Source organism: Elephas maximus, chromosome 9, assembly GCF_024166365.1.
Source record: "Elephas maximus indicus isolate mEleMax1 chromosome 9, mEleMax1 primary haplotype, whole genome shotgun sequence".
Taxonomy (NCBI): domain Eukaryota; kingdom Metazoa; phylum Chordata; class Mammalia; order Proboscidea; family Elephantidae; genus Elephas; species Elephas maximus.
In genome coordinates this window covers 34135891-34156957 of record NC_064827.1, presented here as the reverse complement: position 1 = coordinate 34156957, position 21067 = coordinate 34135891, and positions in this window count along the sequence as shown.

Below are 21067 nucleotides of genomic sequence, written 5' to 3'. Positions count from 1 at the left end.
CAGTGGTTATCTATCAGTGGAGCATTGGAAGACGAGGCCTCAACTCTCCTTTGTGGAAGGGAAAGAAAACATCTTTCTTTTTTTTAATGGTGTTGGGGAAACCTTTGAATGAGTCATAATTCTGCAAATGTAAAGCCAGGCCACACATATTTTCTATGGGAAAAAGCATAAATTATTCACTGCCACGTACTCTACTTGGTAATGTAAATTTTCCTGCATAAAATTTTTTTTCTGGAAACTGCTTAACTGGGCTTTATGTAGATTAAGAAACTCCTATTGTTCATTGGAGTTGTGTGTTTTTGAGCAGCTAAAATGGGATGTGAGAAGCTAAGATGAAGATAATCCTAGATAGGATGTAACAGCAACAACAAAAAGAGCCTGTTATTGTGGAATCAACTCTAACTGCTGGCGATCCCCTGTGTTGCAGAGTGGGATGGTGCTCCATAAGGGTTTCCAATGGCTGATTTTTCTGACATAGATCACTAGGCCTTTCTCCCAAGGTGCCTCTAGGTGGACTTGAACCTCTAACCTTTCAGTTAGCGGTCAAGCATGTTAACCATTTGCACCACCAGGGACTCCAAAAAGGACATGTTGATGTTGTTAGTTACCATCCAGTCAATTCCAACTCATGGTAACCCCATGTGTTACAGAGTAGAACTGCTCTATAGGGTTTTTTTGTTTTTGTTTTTTTTTTTTGTCCTGTAATCTTAATGGAAGCAGATTGCCAGGTCTATCTTCCATGGCACCGCTGGTGGTAAACCACCAGCCTTTAGGTTAGCAGTGAAGTGCAAACTGTACCACCTAGGGACCTCTAGAAAGGACACACAGGTATGGTTTTCACCTCAAGTACTGGATAGACTTAGAAAGTATTTGACCAGTCAGAACCATTGATGTGCTTGCTATACGTGATGTTATTTCAGAGAGAATAATACAAAATGCACTAAAATTATTATCTATGCCAGCCATTATGTAAGAGTACATCCATTTTGAATAAGAGACTTTCTCCGAAAGGGAATCGGTATTACTACTCTCAGTCAGGCTAGAAGGAGGAAGATCCTGGGGTCAGGAAAAGGGAAGATAGACCTGAAGCTGGGGTGAGAATAGAGTACCTTCATCTCCCTGGGCCTTGGGGCAGTGGGTGCTTGTATGAGAAGCAGTCACTCTCAAGGCCATTCTCTTTGGAAGAAGTAAAATTGGCCCTTGCTCCCTACATGGCAGCCAGCTGATTCATAGGCATGAGAATACTTGCCAAGTCCTCCTTGAAAATGCTCCTGTGAGCTCCAAAAGTAGCTATATCAAATAAAACTTTTCAATTTATACCATCATGGCTTCCTTCCAGCATACCCAAAACTTCAATAGAATCATGTTACAAGTTGCAGCCTGGTAATAGAACAGAGCCTTCTCTCATGAGAATTTTTTTTTTTTTACTCCTTTAATGCTTCACACTAACCTCCATTACAGCCTCCTATGTCATCTCCGAATCCTACATTTAATAGGTTGGTTTTCTTGTTTATCTTTTCTCTATAGTGTGAGCAACTGAGGAAGATCCAAATCAATTCTCCTAAAATCAACTAAAACAAAACTACAACAACAACAACAAAAAACAGTTGTCCTCAAGGTGATCTGACTCATGGTGATACCATGTGTTACAGAGTAGAACTGTTCCATAGGGTTTTCTTGGCTGTAATCTTTTGTGGAAATAGATTTCCAGGCCTTTCTCGTGAATTTGATAGATCAGGAACAGGTTCTCCACTGTAGAGAGAAAGCAGAGGATGTGCCACTGGGTGGGTTCCAACTACCAATCTTTAGGTTAGGAGCCCATCGCAAACCACTTGCTCCACCCAGGGAACTCTCCTGAAATCAGCGTACCTAAAATCTACTGCCCTTTTGGCATTTGTTTGGGTATCCAATGTTTTTGCTTCTTTTGTTTTGGATGAGATGCATTTTCCTGAGGCTGTGTAGCAGCAGAGAGACACCCAACCTTGCTGACCAGCGTCACTTTACATTTGTTTCCTTCTCAGAGGGCACTCAAGCTTGCCTGGCAAGACTCATTTATTTCCTCAAAATTTATATTTCCTCTCTTGTGATTATTTCACACCTCTTCTCTCCTTCGACCTCTAAGAACCCTTCTCCCTCCATGATCATTCTTAAGTAGTAACTATACCTTGTATTCCACTGAGAAAAAATAATCAGATGGAAACGTTCTCAATTTCCCAAACCTGTGAACCTACATTCTCTGTTTTATTTTCTACAATGGAAGACTTGTTCCCAATCTATCAAATGCACCTGTGTTCTGTAGCCATCCTCTCTTGCTCTCTCAAAAACTTGTCTCTGACATTGATTCCATCTCTCTCCAGCATCAAGAATTTATTTCTCTCCAAAGGGATTATTAACGTTGGTCTATGGACACTCACTAATGTTTACCATTTAAAAAAGAAAAAAACCCTGAACGTTTCATACCTTTCCAGAAAGTGCCTCCTTTCTTTGCTCCCCTTCACAGACAAATGTCTCAAAAGAGTTGTCTAGATCCACTTCCTCAACTTCTACCCTCTCCTTAACGCATTTTTCCCTCTTTTCACTTCTCCTGTGAGTAGTATGTTACATGGTCAAACACTCGATTTCTTGAGACACTTTTTTTTTCCCTGACATCATACAGGCTATCATGTTTTTCCTGCCTCACTGATTCTCAATCTTTACTTTTTCTTCTTTGGCCAACCTCTAAAATACTGGAGTATAATAGGGTTTGGTCCTATACCTTCTTTCCTTATCTAGGCATTCATATTTTCTAAGAACTCATCCAGACCCATTGCTTTAAATGCCATCTATATTTTCATCACTCTCAAATTTAAATCTCCCACCCTTCTCTCAATTTGTATATCTAATTGTTTGATATCTTCAGCTGGATGCTAAAAAGTAAGATCAAACTTAGCTTGTCAAAAACAGAGCCTATGTTCTGTATTGCACTACCCCACCTCCACCAAAAAAAGAAAAAATTATATCTTCCCTGTGTCCCTTGTTGTTGTTGGTAGTCACCATGGAATCAAATCCACCTCATGGAAACCTCATGAGTGCGGAGTAGAACTGCTCCGTGAGATTTTCAAGGCTGTGAACTTTCAGTAGCAGATCACCAGGCCTGTCTCCTGAGGCATCTCTAGGTAGGTTGGAACCGCCAACCTTGCGGTAGCAGTCAAGCATTTGCACAATTGCACTACCAAGAACTCCCCTATGTCCCTAAAAACCAAACCAAACCCGTTGCTGCTGAGTGGATTCCAACTCATAGCAACCCTATAGGACAGAACAGAACTGCCCCATAAAGTTTCCAAGGAGTGCCTGGCGGATTTGAACTGCTGACCCTTCGGTTAGCAGCCGTAGCACTTAACCACTATGCCACCTATGTCCCTAAATACTGTTAAATAACAAAATCTAGGCATCACCTCCGAATCCTTTTTGTCCTGTTACCCAATGCTTCAACAAGTCACATCAGTTATATGTCTAAGTAGAGCTCAAGTCTGCTTTTCTCCTGCTCCACTCCTACCCCCCTAACAAAGCCAGAAATATTGTTCCACCATTGTATTCATATGCTTACTCATACTGCAGCCAGAATTATCTTCTAAAAATGGAAATCGGATGGTGTGGCACCTCTGTTTAAAACACTGTCAAAATTTTTCTATCCCATACAGAACAAATTTTAATTGTCCTCAGGGCTCTTCAGGGTGTCCTGAACACCTCTCAGACTCATCTTCCACCACTGCTTCCCTTTCTCATTATGTTTCAGCTATACCTCCTGTCTTAGTTATCTTGTGCTGCTATAACAGAAATACCACCAGTGGGTAATTTTAACAACCAGAAATTTATTTGTCTCACAGAATGCTAGAAGTCCGAATTCAGGGTGCTAGTTCTTGGGGAAAGCTTTCTCTCTGTCACCTCTGGAGGAAGGTCCTTGTCTTTTCTGAGCTCTGCATACTTCAGTGATCTTCATGTGGCTTGGCAACTAGATTCCCCATCTCTGCTTGCTTAATCCTTGCTTAATCTGCCTTTTTGTACCTCAAAAGAGATTGATTTAAGACACACCCTACATTAACTGTCTCACTAACATAACAAAGAAAATCCATTCCCAAATAGGATTATAACCACAGGTATAGGCATTATGATTTACAACACATATTGTTGGGGAACAGGGTCCAATCCATAACATTTCCCTTCCCTTGATGGTTCTAACTGGATGGTTCTTTCTCAAAACTTTGTGTTTGTTGCTCCTTTAATCTGGAATGTTCCCCCCATCACCAGTCTTTACTTAGTAGGCTCCGTCTCACCATCTTGGTCACATCTAAACCTGTTGCCATTACTGCGGAGTCGATTCGGACTCATAGTGACCCTATAGGACAGAGTAGAACTGCCCTGTAGTGTTTTCAATGGGCACTTGGTGGATTCGAACTGCTGATCTTCTGGTTAACAGCCGAGCTCTTAACCACTGTGCCACCAGGGTTCCAGGTCAACTCTAGGTAAGCACAAATGTCAACTCTTCAGAGAAGACTTTCCTGACCACCCTTTCTAATGTTCCCTCTATGTCACTTTGCCAGTCAATTTCTGCAGTATTGCCTTGTTTAATTTCCTACATAGTATTTATCCTTATCTGGATTTTTTTTTTTTTTTTAGTCTATTTTGTTTGACTCCTTCACCTTCACTTCATCACTTATAAATTCCATAAAAACAAGAACCTTTCTGTCCTGTTTATCACATAACCCACATGCTAGAAAAGTTCCTGTCACAAAATAGGTGCTCAGTAAAAGTAGTTATATAAATGAATATCTTGGGGGGTTGTCAAAAAAGGACGAGTGTGAAGAACCTGAATGAGCGTATAAAAGAGAGAACTTAGTGTTATTTTCAGAAATAACTGGGGCATGTTTTAAAGGCATTCATCATGCTGGTATGAACTCAAGCCATCATCACATGGACATAAAAGGAAACTGACCTTATTTTATATCAGAGACAGCCAAAGCTTGGCCATACCAGTTATATTTGTAACAATACTGCCAGGGAGATGTTACTATCTCCACTTTCAAATAGTAATCTGAGGTTCAGAGAGATAAAATAATTTGCCCAAATCCACATAGCTAATAAACGGTGAAGCTGGGATCCCAGCCCCTGTATGTTTCATTCCAGGGGCTATACTCCTTTCCTGTATTCTAAAAATAATTGGCTGCTAAAGTTAATGGCAAAGCATCTTGTCTCTTGAAAACATTTACTGTTATTTGTGGGATTTAAAGGGGATTTAAAGACATGAACATAGGAGCTGGTTCATAGGGCTAAGAGTGGGAGGAAAAGAAGAGAAAAATTGTATGTATAAAAAACGTAGTTGATGGGTGTCTGTTTCAAATACTATGGAATTTCAAGAGGGCCTGTTGAATCACACACACATAATCAGTATAATTCTAGGTGCAAGCCCGCTTGGCTCAGCAGTTTTAATATACAGATCAATTTTGCATTACCTCCTTCTGGCTGTGAGTGCTCATAGAGGAAGGTCATAAAACATTTATTGGGCCAAGGATGCAAATTGAGCAGAGTGAATCTTCAATTTGCGGACAGGCTCTTGAAAGAGACTTGTCAGATGAGTCTGTGATGAGCATTTGCTCTGCTCTACACCCTATGAAATTTTTATTTCCATTTCCTTTAAGGAATTCACCTCTTTGGGGATGGAAAAAAGTATATATGCAGGACTATAGCGTAAGATATCATATACCATTTATAGTTTAAAAATAAAATAGTATGTGACAAAGGCAATTTGAAATCTAAATTTGGAATATTATGACAAAAACCTCCAATTATATCCTACGGAAAAAACATTTGAGGACTTGAAGCAAGAGTGCAGAATGCATGCCAGTTTCCACCATCAACTAGGACTCCAGGCCAATTCACTAGTTAATCATTGGAACTCAGAGATGTGAAACAAACAGGATAATCTCCACACTTGCTGCGCTACCTTAACCAAATTTTTACACAAATAATGCACCCCGTTTGCGTTTGTTGGCCATGCTGCCCTCAGGCATCCTCATAAGTGCAATGCCATTCCAATCCTGTTCCATACATTGATGTAAAAATATTAGCATAGTGCACTTACAAAAATGCTTCCCAGAGGGAGGGCAGACCTGGCACACAAATGCAGAAAACACACGTTATTTGTGTAAAAACATGGCAATTACTCTCAGGGTAGCCTGGCTTGCTGCTGCTTATCTCAATCCATCTTAACCATTTTTCTCAATTTCTTGAATGAGAATTGAGCTATGGGTCACCATACTACTGGGACCCTTGCACAAGGAAGGCAAGAAATGAGAAAAAAATCAGCAACCAAAGAAACCAAAAAAAAAAAAAAAAAGGTATTTAAGAAGCTCACTTAGACTAGTTCAACCCTTAAAAACTGTGTACACAAATAGAGCTTCATTTCTTACCTCCATGAAGCCTTGCCTGAGAGTTCCACCTAGGAGCATTCACCAACTCTTCAAATCTCCTGTAGAGTTTAGGTCTGTAGCATTCTTCGGAACTAACTAGTGCTACCTGCATCATTGTTTTCCTTTTGCTGGACAAACAAGAAAAGGATGATGAGCTAGAAAAGGGTGAGGGTATATCTTATACTCTTTTTAGTTGACCAATGGCTGACAAATATACTATTAAAAGCAAGCAATTAATCAATATTTGATCATAAGGATGATACTTGATTTGTATTTGTATTTCTCTGTTAGCAGATGATGACAAGCTTATGATAATGGTTATCCTAGCCATAACCTGATATCTCCTTCAATGTCAGATAAAATGGAGTGTGAATTGAAAGAAGAGAAAACAAAACATAACAAAAAAATCAAACAAACAAAAAATCTAGATTCTGTGTAACATCACTACTACCTAGGCTATAGGGTTCTTGAGAGCAAAAACAGAATCTTATTTATTCAGTGTTTATTCAGTATCCCTGGTAATTAACAGTACCCAGCATACACATTGGTATTGAATATTTATTTGGTTAATGAATGCCATCCAGATCATTTATAGAGATGAATTTTATATTTGAAAAAGGTATATGTACAACAGTACATCTATGGCCACCAACTCAAATCCCCTTGTGCACAGCTCTGCTTGCAAGTTGATCCTTGTTCTATCACTTCACTCTGCTTTATCCAAAATGATTATTGCCTCTTTTCTATTTGTAAGTCTCACCTAACTCGTTACCGCTCCCCCTGTCACTGTAGTTTCGCCTGAAGTCAGAATCATTCCTATAGAGCTCCAAAGGAGGGAAAGTCACAAGAGCCACTATCCAGCCTACTCATTCTCACCACAGCTTTCAGGAAAAGAAGAATATTTCGGGTTATCTTAATCTGTTCTCTTATTTTGGAGGCCCAAACATGTAAACAGCTGTTATATGAAACACAAAAACAATTGTTGTCTCTTATGGTACCCCTTTCAAGTCATGTTATCAGGGTACATCTAAAAATAATGTAATTAATTGTTGGCCAAAAAACTTATTAGCATAAGTTGTCTTGAGAAAAACAGAAGTGAGTCTAAAATACAACAGGTAACACCACCCCATGTATCTCTTGGGCTTGTAGCAAAAACATCCCCCTGAGAGTCACAAAACACAGACAGAAACTTAGTCAAACAACTAGACATTTCCCAAGGTTTTCCTGAGAAACAAGGTTCTTAAGGAAAAGGCCCAAGCCTTTCACATCCATAGGCAGCAGGGAGACATCCCTGATGGCCTGGTTGAAAGGTAGAGCAATGCTGGGCAGTCACACTGCAGAGACAATGACATAGCCCCCAATGGAATGGGCATTGAGAGAGGAGAAGTGAAACTCAGCAGGCCCTATGGGGATTTGGGTGAAAGCATGGTACAATTGTATTTGAATCTAACCCAGCCTTTCACCTTTCCCCCTCTCCAGATTGCTAAGTACATTTCAAAGGAGAGAGCCATTCCATAGACAATCCTATTTGAGAGAGAGCTGAGTAATAAAAGTGAATGAATATCCTATAGTGTCTCTGGTTGGCACAAATCGTTAAGCACTACTAACCAAAAGGTTGGTGGTTCGAATCCACCTAGAGGCACCTCGGAAGAAAGTCCTGGCAATCTGCTTCTGAAAGGTCACAGCCGTTGAAAATCCTTTGGAGTACAGTACTACTGTGAAACACATGGGGTCTTCATGGTGTCCCCGTGAGTCAGAACCAACTTGAGGGCAACTGGTTGTATAAACTACAAAAGGAGCAGTTTCAAGAAGGGAAAGATTTTTCCAAACAGGCTAAATCGATAGATGAGTAATGGTGATCTAAAAGCTGATGGAGAGAGTGCTAGACTGGGGCAGTAGTGAGAGCAGGTGACCCACATCTCAGGGAAGTTAGAATCTTAGGAGTGTAAGGAACTGGAGGCAGGCCAGTGGTCATGGAAGAGTGGGAGTTATGGGAAATGATATGAGCCAGGACCAGTGTATCATGAAAAGAACAGAAGAGCATTCTGATTGCAAAAAGCAGGGCTGCCATCCGTCTTGGTGAAAAGTTGCTTTGGTGGCCTAATTTATCTAGGATCCTACAGCTCATGGGGGCTAGATGATACCTGGGCTATTAGAGCTATTCAATGAGGGAATTCTGAAAGTCCTGGAACCCCAGCAGTCGAAGCAGCATTAGTTAGAAATCAGGGAATTGGACATGTCTACTCAGCTTCAGGAACCTGGTGGCATAGTGGTTAAAAGCTCAGCTGCTAACCAAAAGGTCGGCAATTCGAGTCTACCAGCCACTCCATGGAAGCCCTATGGGGCAGTTCTCCTCTGTCCTATAGGGCCACTATGAGTCAGAACTGACTTGATCCCACCTAACAACAACAACATCTCAGCATCAAGTGAAACGGGGCTCATTCAAGGTGCATTATGATCTAGATGAAGGCTGACCACAAACAAGTCATGTCAAACAGCACTACCCATCAGCTTAGGGAGTCTTTAATTTGTACCAGCCTTGCCTAGTCCAATTTCAGTCACAGTGATTTTCTACAATAACAGAAGTGTTTGATCCACTAAGGTTAAGCTGAGCTGTCCATGAATTTGACTTCAGGGACAAAAGAGAGTCTGGCAGGAGACAGAAGCGGTGGAATTTTCCCCAACCGAGACACGGAGAACATGGCATTCAGTTATGAGGGCACCCCATCCTGCCTCTTAGTCAGAGGGTGAGACCCGAAATGAAGCATTGAGGCCAAATTCCCTTTTAGAAATCAAGACGTTTATAAATTCCTAAACTATAACGTGCATTTAAAATTGAATTTTATTCTCCTAAAAAATCTGACATCTGCTCTTCCAGGTTTATAATTAAGGTTTTTCCATAACGCCATTCTAATCAACAATTTAGAATCAGCCATGGGTAGAATCTTTTACCCTTCTTTAAGAAGCAACAAGGAATCCATACTTATCCTACCCCTATTTTATGCCAAGAACTCTTAAATTACTTTTAATCTAAATTTCAATTGACAAAACAGTACTTCCCCAAATTTGAAAGCAGAGCTATATAAAATGAAGAATAAACATCATGGAGGTGGATCCAAGATGGCAGAATAGACAGACGCTTCCGTCAACCCCTCTTTACAACAAAGACCCCAAAAAACAAGTGAAACAAGTATATTTATGACAAGCTGGGAGCCCTGAGCATCAAAGGTAAGCTTAGACAATGCACTCAGGGGCAGGGGGAGGAAGAGGCCATTCAGAAATGGAGAGGAATTACCAGAACTGAATCGCAGGGAGCCCTCAGGCACCATCCCCCGATCGGCAGCGGCAGTGGGAGGCTGGTACTAGTGTTCGGCCGCAGTTTCCTCAGGGAGAAGCAGCCAGCCACACAGCCTACTCACACCTCAGGAACCTGAGGAGAACGGCGCTCCCTGCAAAAGCTAAGTACTTGCGTGTGTTTTACCGTGCCCCCACCCCTGACCCCCAAGCTGGCTTCAGTGCCTGAAGCCCTGGGCATGAGATAGACCCTGGCGAGCGCCTGGAGCTGTCCTCCCAGCCTTGGGGAAGGAAAAAAATTGCAACTGGGGGCAAAAGATAATTGGCTAGCTCCATTAACCTGGAGAGCTCAGGACAGAAGCGGCTCCTGTCCAGGCATAAACTGTCCATGGACCTTGAGCACCTTTCCCTTCTGCATGGACCTGTGTGGGCCTATTTTGGGAGAATAGGCCCTTGTTGGCAGACTCCAACCATTTCAGCTGTGTGGCGGAGAGGTGGGTATTTGATGTTTGATGTTGCTTTGCCTATTAAGCAAGGTCCTCACCTACCCACATCAGGGACCTAAGGACTGCTAGCTCCATTCAGGTCACCCAGCCACCCCCAACAGGGGTCCAAAGGTAACTGGTACCTCCCAGTCTTTACAACCAAAAACTTTGGGTGCCCATGGTCCTGCTGCAAAACCCACCCACCAGCACACTCTAGGGAACACAGAAGCGTTTTCCTCATAGACACCTGGGGGTTGGTTCTCAGTCCCCTGCCTTGTTCAGAGCATGACCCCCTGCTGCAATCAGATACCAGTATATAAGCTAATCACCCCTGCCCCTCAAAGACTGTAGGACAGAGCCTGTACCACACACTTGATATCAGCTACCTGGAAACCTGAACTGAATTCATACAAGAAAACTGAGTGGACTCCTAGACTGATATACCTGATAACAGCTCTAGCCAGCTGGGGAAAGGACACCAGAGCTCCAAAAGACGAAAATAATTAAACTAGCTCATTCAAACGACCCATACAGGTATACCAAAACAAAACAAAGCAAGCAGCTATGACACAGTAAGCAAGCATAAACTAATACAATAACTTATAGATGGCCCGGAGACAACAGTCAATATCAAGTCACATAAAGAAACAGACCATGATAACCTCAACAGGCTCTCAGAACAAAGAATCCAGGGATCTTCTAGATGAAAGTGTATTCCTGGAATTACCAGATGCACAATACAAAAGTTTAATATACAGAACCTTCAAAACATCAGGAAGGAAATGAGGCAATAGCAGAACAAGCCAAGGAACACACAGATAAAGCAACTGAATAAATTAGAAAGATTATTCATGAACATAATGAAAAGTTGAATAAGCTGGAAAAATTCATAGACAGGCAGCAATCAGAAATCCAGAAGATTAACAATAAAATTACAGAATTAGATAACTCAGTAGGAAGTCAGAGGAGCAGAATCGAGCAAGTAGAAGCTAGAATTTCTGAACTCGAAGATAAATCACTTGGCACTAATATATTTGAAGAAAAATCAGATAAAAGAATTTTAAAAAATGAAGAAACCTTAAGAATCATGTGGGACTCTATCAAGAAAAATAACCTACAAGTGACTGGAGTACCAGAACAGGGAGGGATAACAGAAAATACAGAGAAAATTGTTGAAGATTTGTTGACAGAAAACTTCTCTGATATTGTGAAAGATGAGAAGGTATCTATCCAAGATGCTCATAGAACTCCACATAAGGTAGATCTTAAAAGAAAGTCACCAGGACATATTATAATCAAGCTTGCCAAAACCAAAGGTAAAGAGAGAATTTTAAGAGCAGCGAGGGATAAAAGAAAAGTCACCTACAAAGGAGAGCCAATAAGAATAAGCTCGGACTACTAGGCAGAAACCATGCAGGCAAGAAGGCAATGGGATGACATATTTTAAAAAAATGAAGGAAAATAATTGTCTGCCAAGAATCCTATATCCATCAAAACAGTCTCTTAAATATGAAGGTGAAATTAAGACATTTCCAGATAAACACAATTTGAGGGGATTCGTAAAAACCAAACCAAAACTACAAGAAATACTAAAGGGAGTTCTTTTTTTTTTTTTGGTTAGAAAATCAATAATATCAGGTATCAACCCAAGACTAGAACACTGGGCAGAGCAAACAGAAGTCAACCCAGACAGAGAAATCCAAAAAAACAAAGCAAGATTATTTAAAAAATTTTTTTAAAAAAGCCTAAAACAGGGTAACAGTGATGTTCTTATGCAAAAGAAGACAACATTAAAATAATAAAGAGGGACTAAGAAATGTAATCATACACCTTCCATACAAAGTGGAAGATACAGGGATACAAAGAAATAAAAAAAAGTTGGTTTTAAATTTAGAAAAATCAGGGTAAATAATAAGGTAACCACAAAGGAGACAAACTATTCTACTTATCAAAATAAAATACAAGGGAAAAATACAGACTCAGCAGAAACAAATATCAACAACAATAAATATGAGGAAAGGACAATATATAAAGAAAATCTACTCAGCACATAAAATCAAGTTGGAAAAAGAAACTGTCAACACACAAAAAAAGAAATCAAAATGTTAGTACTAAATTCATACTTATCCATAATTACTCTGAATGTAAATGGACTAAATGCACCAATAAAGAGACAGAGAGTGGCAGAATGGATTAAAAAACAAGATCTGTCTATATGCTGCCTATAAGAGACACACCTTAGATTTAGAGACACAAACTAAAACTCAAAGGATGAAAAAAATATATCAAGCAAACAACAATCAAAAAAGAGCAAGAGTGGCAATATTAATTTGGCAAAATAGACTTTAAAGTTAAATCCATCAGAAAGAATAGGCAAGGAAACTATATAATGATTAAAGTGATAATACACCAAGAAAATATAACCATATTAAATATTTATGCACCCAGTGACAGGGCTGCAAGATACATAAAACAAACCCTATCAGCATTGAAAAGTGAAATAGACAGCTCCACAATAATAGTAGAAGACTTCAACACACCACTTTTGGTGAAGGACAGGACATACAGAAAGAAGCTCAATAAAGACACGGAAGATCTAAATGCCACAATCAGCCCACTTGACCTCGTAGACATATACAGAACACTCCACCCAACAGCAACCAAGTATACTTGCTTTTCTAGTGCACATGAAACATTCTCTAGAATAGACCACATATTAGGTCATGAAGAAAGCCTTAGCAGATCCAAAACACTGAAATATTACAAAGCATCTTCTCTGACCATAAGGCCATAAAAGTAGAAATCAGTAACAGGAAACGCAGGGGAAAGAAATCAAACACTTGGAAACTGAACAATACCCTGCTCATAAAAGACTGGATTATAGAAGACATTAAGGATGGAATCAAGAAATTCATAGAATCCAGTGAGAATGAAAACACTTCCTATTAGAACCTTTGGGACACAGCTAAAGCGGTGCTCAGAGGCCAATTTACATCAATAAATGCACACATCCAAAAAGAAGAAGGGGCCAAATTCAATTATCCCTAGAACTTGAACAAATAGAAAGAGAGCAACAAAAGAAACCCACAGGCACCAGAAGAAAACAAATAATAAAAATTAGGCCTGAACTAAATGAAATAGAAAACAGAAAAACAATTGAAAGAACAAGACCAAAAGCTGTTTTTTTGAAAAACTCAACCAAATTGGTAAACCACTGGCCAAACTGACAAAAGAAAAAGAGGAGAGGAAGCAAATAACCTAAATAAGAAATGAGATGGGTGATATCACAACAGACCCAACTGAAATTAAAACAATCATATCAGATTACTATGAGTAACTATACTCAAACAAATTTGAAAACCTAGAAAAAAATGGATGAATTCCTAGAAACACACTACCTACCTAAACTAACACAAACAGAGGTAGAACAACTAAATAGACCCATAACAAAAGAAGAGATTGAAAAGCTAACCAAAAAACTCTCAACAAAAAAAAAAGCCCTGGTCCAGATGGCTTCACTGCAGAGTTCTACCAAACTTTCAGAAAAGAGTTAACACCACTACTACTAAAGGTACTTCAGAGCATAGAAAAGGATGGAATACTCCCAAAGTCATTCTATGAGGCCACCATATCCCTGATACCAAAACCAGGTAAAGACACCACAAGAAAAGAAAATTATAGACCTATATCCTTCATGAATGTAGATTCAAAAATCCTCAACAAAATTCTAAAGAAAAAAAACCAAACCCAGTACCGTCGAGTCGATTGCGACTCATAGCGACCCTATAGGACAGAGTAGAAGTGCCCCATAGGGCAACAAAATTCTAGCCAATAGAATTCAACAACATATCTAAAAAATAATTCACCATGACCAAGTGGGATTCATACCAGGTATGCAGAGATGGTTCAACACTAGAATAACAATTAGTGTAGTCTACCATATAAATAAAACAAAAGACAAGAATCACATGATTTTATCAATTGATGCAGAAAAGGCATTTGACAAAGCTCAACACTCATTCATGATAAACATTCTCAGCAAAATAGGAATAGAAGGAAAATTCCTCAACATAATAAAGGGCATTTATACAAAGCCAACAGCCAGCATCACCCTAAATGGTGAGAGCCTGAAAACATTCCCACTGAGAACGGGAACCAGACAAGAATGCCCTTTATCACTGCTCTTATTCAACATTATGCTGGAAGTCCTAGCCAGAGCAATTAGGCTAGATAAAGAAATAAAGGGCATCCAGATTGGCAAGGAAGAAGTCAAAGTATCTCTATTTGCAGATGACATGATCTTATACACAGAAAACCCTAAGGAATCCTCCAGAAAACTTCTGAAACTAATAGAAGAGTTCAGCAGAGCATCAGGATACAAAAGAAATATACAAAAATCAGTTGGATTCCTCTACACCAACAGCAATAACATGGAAGAGGAAATCACCAAATCAGTGCCATTTACAGTAGCCCCCAAGAAGATAAAATACTTTGGAATAAATCTTACCAGAGATGTAAAAGACTTATAGAAAGAAAACTATAGTACACTTCTGCAAGAAACCAAAAGAGACTTACATAAGTGGAAGAACATACCTTGCTCGTGGATAGGAAGACTTAACATTATAAAAATGTCTGTTCTACCAAAAGCGATCTATACATTTAATGCAATCCTGATTCAAACCCCGACGACATTCTTTAATGAGATGGAGATACAAATCACCAACTTCATATGGAAGGGAAAGAGGCCCTGGATAAATAAGGCGTTACTGAAAAAGAAGAACAAAGTGGGAGGCCTTACTTTAACTGATTTTAAAACCTATTATACCGCCACAGTAGTCAAAACAGCCTGGTACTGGTACAACAACAGATACATGGACCAATGGAACAGAATTGAGAATCCAGACATAAATCCATCCACATATGAGCAGTTGATATTTGACAAAGGCCCCAAAACAGTTAAATGGGGAAAAGACAGTCTTTTTAACAAATAGTGCTGGCATAACTGGATATCCATCTGCAAAAGAATGAAACAAGACCCGTACTTCACTCCATGCACAAAAACTAATTCGAAATGGATCAAAGACCTAAATATAAAATCTAATACGATAAAGATCATGGAAGAAAAAATAGGGACAATGTTAGGAGCCCTAATACATGGCATAAACAGTATACAAAATAGTATAAAGAATGTAGACGAAAAACTAGATAACTGGGAGCTCCTAAAAATCAAACACCTATGCTCATCCAAAGACTTCACCAAAAGAGTAAAAAGACTACCTACAGACTGGGAGAAAGTTTTTAGCTATGACATTTCTGATCAGCACCTGATCTCTAAAATCTACATGATACTGCAAAAACTCAACTACAAAAAGACAAATAACCCAATAAAAAGGCAAAAGTTATGAATAGACACTTCACTAAAGAAGACATTCAGGTAGCTAATAGATATGTGAGGAAATGTTCACGATCATTAGCCATTAGAGAAATGCAGATCAAAACTACTATGAGATTTCATTTCACTCCAACAAGGTTGGCATTAATCCAAATAACACAAAAGAATAAATGTTGGAGAGGCTGTGGAGAGATTGAAACACTTACACACTGCTGGTGGGAATGTAAAATGGTATAACCACTTTGGAAATCTATCTGGCGTTTCCTTAAAAAGTTAGAAATAGAACTACCATATGATCCAGCAATCCCATTCTTTGGAATATATCCTAGAGAAATAAGAGCCTTTACGCGAACAGATATATGCACACCCATGTTTATTGCAGCACTGTTTACAATAGCAAAAAGATGGAAGCAACCAAGATGCCCATCGATGGATGAATGGATAAATAAATTATGGTATATTCACACAGTGGAATAGTACGCATCGATAAAGAACAGTGAGGAATCTGTGAAACATTTCATAACATGGAGGAACCTGGAAGGCATTATGCTGAGTGAAATTAGTCAGTTGCAAAAGGACAAATATTGTATAAGACCACTATTATAGCAACTTGAGAAATAGTTTAAACTGAGAAGAAAACATTCTTTTGCGGTTACGAGAAGGGGGAGGGAGGGAGGGTGGGAGAGGGGCATTCACTAATTAGATGGTAGATAAGAACTACTTTAGGTGAAGGGAAAGACAGCACACAATACAGGGGAGGTCAGCACAATTGGACTAAAGCAAAGAAGTTTCCTGAATAAACTGAATGCTTTGAAGGCCAGCATAGCAGGGGCAAGCGTCTGGGGACCATGGTTTCAGGGGACATCTGAGTCAATTGGCATAATAAAATCTATTAAGAAAACATTTTGCATCCCACATTGAAGAGTGGCGTCTGGGGTTTTAAACACTAGCAAGCAGCCATCTAAGATGTACCAGTTGGTCTCAACCCACCTGGATCAAAGGAGAATGAAGAACATGAAGGACACAAGGTGATTACGAGCCCAAGGACAGAAAAGGCCACATGAACCAGCGACTACATCATCCTGAGACCAGAAGAACTAGATGGTGCCCGGCTACGACCGATGACTGCCCTGACAGGGAACACAACAGAGAACCCCTGAGGGAGCAAGAGAGCAGTGAGATGCAGACCCCAAATTCTCATAAGACCAGACTTAGTGGTGTGACTGAGACTGGAAGGACCCCGGTGGTCATGGCCCCCAGACCTTTTGTTGCCCCAGAACAGGAACCATTCCTGAAGCCAACTCTTCAGACATGGATTGGACTGGACAATGTTTGGAGAGGGATGCTGGTAAGGAGCAAGCTTCTTGGATCAGGTGGACACTTGAGACTATGTTGGCATCTTCTGCCTGGAGGGGAGATGAGAGGGTGGAGGGGGTTAGAAGCTGGCGAAATGGACATGAAAAGAGATAGCTGGCTGTCTCATTAGGGGGAGAGTAATTGGAGGTGTGTAGCAAGGTGTATATGGGTTTTTGTGTGAGAGACTGACTTGATTTGTAAACTTTCACTTAAAGCAGAATAAAAAATATAAAAAAATAAAAAAAAGAATAAACATCGTTACTTTATTCTCACTCTCCAGGAGTAACCAGTAATAACAATTTCATGGCTATGCACCCAGACATTTTTCATGTGAATATAATCATATATTTTACAAAAATGAGTTATACTGTACATACAAATTTGCTGTCTGCTTTTGATACTTAAAATCTCTTTACACTTAGAATCCTTCTGAATACATGTTGAGGTAGATATTATTCCTACTTCAAGAATAATACCAAAAAAAGAATGAGTAAGAGGGCTTCAGGAACACTGTGTTTCTGTTCAAGTCCATATCGGCAGTAAGAGGCGTTATGCATTGCATAGAAATGTTAGACATTTAGATATATTAACCCCATTGTTTAGTTCAGAAGTCGGCACACTTTCCTTATAAATGAGGCCCCAGGGGAGCTGGGGTCGGGGGGTGGGGTCGACTATTACCTTTCAGTTGATTCCTATTCATGGCAACCCTAGGTGTTACAGAGTAGAGCTGCTCCTAGGGTTGTCTTGGCTGTGCTCTTTACAGAAGCAGATCGCCAGGCCTTTCTCCTGTGGAGCCAACATGTAGGTTCTAACTAATTGCCAAGTTTTAGGATAGCAGCCAGTTGCACCCACTGGTACCACCCTGGGCAGATAGCAAATATTTCAGGCTTTGAAGGATACATTAAGTCCCCAGCATACCCGTCTTTGCTTTTTAGGGTTTTGTTTGTTTGTTTTCGTTTTGCTTACAATTCTTTAAACATCCAAAAACCATCGTTAGTTAGAGGGTGATACAAAATCAGGCCTCAGGCAATCATGATTTGTCCTGATTTAGACCCTGAAGCACAATTTAACAATATGGACTTTTTAAAACACCAAAATTTTGCCTCCTTGCCACTGAATTCATCTTTCCATTTGGCTAGACCTGTACTTTCTTAAAATACAAATCAAGCATTGGGAAGTTTGGGATCACTGACTCCATCCATGTAAGTGCCACTCACCATGACATCAGTGATCAAACAGTGAGTTACAAGGCTTTGCACAGCCCATTCAGGTCAAACTCCAGCTGAAATGGATCTTTGGTTTTCCTGAAACTAAACACTTTGGAAAAACAAAAAAGACAAAAGTATAAATCTCTCACATAGAAGAACAGAAGTCAACTTCAAAGCATTTGGGTTTTGCTGCTTTTTGTTAGTTGCCACGAGTTTGCAATCACCAGGACTGAATTCTTTATTTTGAGACGCTAATGAGCAGCCCAGTGGAAGAAGGGGTGCCATTTTTTATTTACAATGAGGTCTTACTGCTTCATGTTGTCAAGTCACAACTCCTCTGTGCCTCGTCCTCCTCCCCCGATGGAATAAGAGAAATAATTTGGTATGACATTTATCTCTACGAGCAGGCAGCAGGATGGATTAGAAAAAACAAGATCTTTGGGAACAGGCTTAAATTTGAATCTGTGTCTTCATTTTACAATTGCTTAATGCTGGGAAAGTTACTCTCTCTGGGCCTCAATTACTTTTATCTGTAACTTGTAAGGTTGTTAAATGAAGAATTGCAGATACCTTGAAAAATACTTAATATTTATACAACTGTAACATATTTTTTTATTATTATTATCAGGCAATAATTAAAACCAAAAATAAATATGGCAAACTCATTCTAGAAAGGGCAACCCTTAGCTGACCCATAAAACACAAAATCCATTGTATTTTTATATAACAAAAATTCATCTGTAAAATTGCTTTTATAATTCTATTATAACCCCTGGGAAGCAGGGGGCAGATTTTAGAAAATTTGTGAGTCAATTCTTTACAATCCAGTATTAATACACACATTTTTCTCACCTGAAAGCAAGTAAAAATATAGGCTATCTTACGAGAAATCTTGTTCTATTTGTAAATGCACATAACTAGGAAAGCAATACAACTTCTTTTAACCACATCTAGTGCATTTCTTCACCACCGACCTGAGCGAGAACAAACAATACTAACACAATGTCTGTTCCCTGTTTAATAATAGATTCAGCAAAGGAAGAATACATCCTAAAAGATTAATAAGAGGCAAATATCCAGGACAGTGAAAAGACAAACAGCAGAGTGGCTACTTTGCTTAACCGCCTGTCAGTAAACATTCGTGCCTGGCTTTGGTCTTCCACCGGGCCCATGCTATTACGCTTGGCCTCAGTCTTGAATTTCTGTCAATAACCTAAAAGCTATACTCAAAGAAAAGTTTAAATGTGCATTGCTGTAGGTCCTTCAAACACACTGACACAAGGGTTTCCATTTTAACTAGCAAGGCTTCTAAAAGGGTTCAGAGTCCTTGCATGGTACAAATGGTTAATGCGCTTGACTGCTAACTGAAAGTTTGGAAGTTCTAGTCCACCCAGACCTGCCTGGGAAGAAAAGCCTGGAGATCTACTTCTGAAAAATCAGCCGTCTGAAACCATGGGGAGCACAGTTATACTCTGACACACATGGGATCGCCATAAGTTGAAATTGACTTGACTGGTTGTTGGCTCTAAAATTGTTTACTTCAGAACAGTGCAAGACTCCCTAGCACACACTAAAGATGAGGATTTCCTTACATATGTAGGTCCTGGGTGGCACAAGCTGTTTACGCTCAGCTACTAACCTAAAGGTTCACAGGTTCAAACCTGTGATGCTGCAGAAGGAAAGCCTAGTGATCTCCTTCTGTAAAGATTACAGCCAAGAAAGCCTCATGGGAGCAGTTCCACTCTGTATCACGTGGGGTCTCCATGAGTCCTAATCAACGGGACTACAACAGGTTTGGTTTTCTTTTTTCATTACATATTTACATTCATATATTCTTAAATTTGAGGCAGGAGACCTTGGGGGAGTTGAAAGCAAAAAGTTAGAATATATAATGATTAAAATAATATTTAAAAAAAAAAAAAATGACAGGGAACAGCCAGAAGTTCAAGCCGGATTCAAGAGTGGGCTTGGAACAAGGGATATCATTGCTAATGTCAGGTGGATCCTGGTTGAAAACAGAGGATACCAGAAAGATTTTTACCTAGTTTATGCTATGCAAAGGTATTCCACTGTGTGGATCATAACAAATTATGGATAACATTGGGAAGAATGGGAATTCCAGAACACTTAATTGTGCTCATGAGGAACCTGTACACAGATCAAGAGGTAGTCATTCAAACAGAACAAGGGGATACTGTGTGGTTTAAAATCAGGAAAGGTGTGCATCAGGGTTTTATCCTTTCACCATACTTATTCAATCTGTATGCTGAGCAAATAATACAAGAAAATGGGCTATATGAAGAAGAACGTGGCATCAGGATTGGCGGAAGATTCATTGATAACCTATAATATCCAGAGAATACAACCCTGCTTGCTCAAAAGTGAAGGGGACTTGAAGCACTTAGTGATGAAGATCAAAGACTACAGCCTTCCATGTAGATTGCACCTCAACATAAAGAAAAAAGAAATCCTCACAACTGAACCAATAAGGAATGGCATGATAAACAGAGAAAATATTGAAGTTGTCAAGGATTTCATTTTACTTGGATCCACAGTCAGCACCCATGGAAGCAGGAGTCAAGAAATCAAAGGCAGGATTGCATTGGCAAATCCACTGCAAAAGACCTCTTCAAATTTTAAAAAGTAAAGATGTCACTTGGAGGACTAAAGTATTCCTTACCCAAGCCATGGTATTTTCAATTGCCTCATATGCATGTGAAAGCTGGACAACAAATAAGGAAGACCGAAGAAGATTTGACGCCTTTGAAATTTGGTGTTGGTGAAGAATATTGAATATACCATGGACTGCCGGGAGAATGAATCTGTCTTGGAAGAAGTACAGCCAGAATACTTCTTAGGAACAGTGATGGCGAGACTTCATCTCAT